Below are 1,810 nucleotides of genomic sequence, written 5' to 3' on the forward strand. Positions count from 1 at the left end.
AAAGAAAAGAAAAAAGGGAATAAAAGGAAAAAAAGAAGAAAAAAGCATAAAAAGGAACAAAAGGAAAAAAAGGAAAAAAGAAGAAAAAAAGGAAGAAAAAAGAAAAAGAGAAAAAAGGAAAAATAAGAAAAAAAGGGGGAAAAAGAAAAAAGGAAGAAAAAAGAAAAAAAGAAGAAAAAAAGGATAAAAAAAAGGAAGAAAAAAAAGGTCAAACATTTTTGAAAAAGCTCCAGGAGCCACCAGGGGGCGCTAAAGAGCCACGGGTTGAGAACCCGAACTAGAAGGATGACTAGGTTCATTTCAGAAATCTTTTTTTATTTACTCTTTACTCTTTAGATCATTCAGATCATTCAGGTTTCAGCAGTTTTATTTCCATATAGTGTCTAACTATCAGAACAGTTGAGAAAATAGCGCTTATTTTCATTTAAACAGATGAAATAAAGGGTCTACTAATCACAATAGTGTCCCATGTTTGATTCACCACACAGGGATTGTCAACCGGTGGTCCGCGCCCTCTGGTGGTCGAGGTGGTACTGCAGGTGGTCCGTGAAATTGTAAATGGAAAACAATGATAATTTAAAATATATATATTTATTCTTTAGACTCAATTTAAGTAAGTAAGTAAGTAAGTAAGTAAATTTTATTTATAGAGCGCTTTTTGTAGATACAATCACAAAGTGCTTTACATCAGGGATAAAATGCAGTAGAATATAAAACACATAATAGCATAACAACAGGTAATTTCACAGATGCCCAGGGAAACATCATCATCAGGGGAAAGCCTGTCTAAAGAGATATGTTTTAAGTTCTCTCTTAAAACTGTCAGTGGACTCAAAGCTGCGTAAGGTCAGTGGAAGTGCATTCCAGAGGCGAGGGGCGCTGGCCTGGAAAGAGCAGTCACCTCGCGTTTTAAAACGGGTGCGGGGGACCATCAAGAGTTTTTGATCTGATGACCTTAATGAACGTGAGGGAGAGTAAGGTCTCAGCAGTTCAGCAATGTACACGGGAGCTTGATTATTTAGGGCTCTAAAAGTAAGTACTAAAATCTTAAAATGAATCCTAAAATTAACTGGTAGCCAATGTAAAGAGTATAAAATCGGGGTGATATGATCCCTTTTCCTTGTTCCAGTTACGATCCTTGCTGCCGCGTTCTGCACAGTCTGAAGGCGATTTACAGCCTTTTTGTTAAAACACATAAAAAGAGAGTTGCAATAATCAATGCGAGATGACACAAAGGCATGAATTATCATTTCAATTTCAGTTTTTGAGATCATAGACCTCAGTTTAGCGATATTCCGGAGATGATAAAAGCAATTCTTCACCAACTGTTTACAGTGGTGGTCCAGGGACATGTCCTTGTCAAAAACAACTCCTAGGTTACGTACGCTAGGTTGGACAGAGGGACCTAAATGACCTAAATGCTGTTTTATGAGGGGAATAGCAGTATCTGGGGCAATAATCAGTGTTTCCGTTTTAGCGGAGTTCAGTTGAAGGAGATTGTTATTTAGCCATTTTTTGATGGCAGTCAAGCAGGCTATTAAGTTATCTAATTTGTGTAGCTCTGTCTGCTTGAAAGAGCAGTAGAGCTGAATATCATCAGCATATAGATGATAAGAAACATCACTGAAATCACTGATAATCTGTCCAATAGGGGTCATGTAAAGTAAAAAGAGTAAAGGGCCAAGGACTGATCCCTGTGGGACCCCACAGGCTAGCTCTGTCGGGTCAGATAGGAACTCATTGACATGGACCAAAAAACTCCTGTCAGTCAAGTAGGACCGGAACCAATTTAAGACGGTACCAGAAATCC

The sequence above is a fragment of the Cololabis saira genome, chromosome 20 (genome assembly GCF_033807715.1).
Source record: "Cololabis saira isolate AMF1-May2022 chromosome 20, fColSai1.1, whole genome shotgun sequence".
NCBI classification, from domain to species: Eukaryota; Metazoa; Chordata; class Actinopteri; order Beloniformes; family Belonidae; genus Cololabis; species Cololabis saira.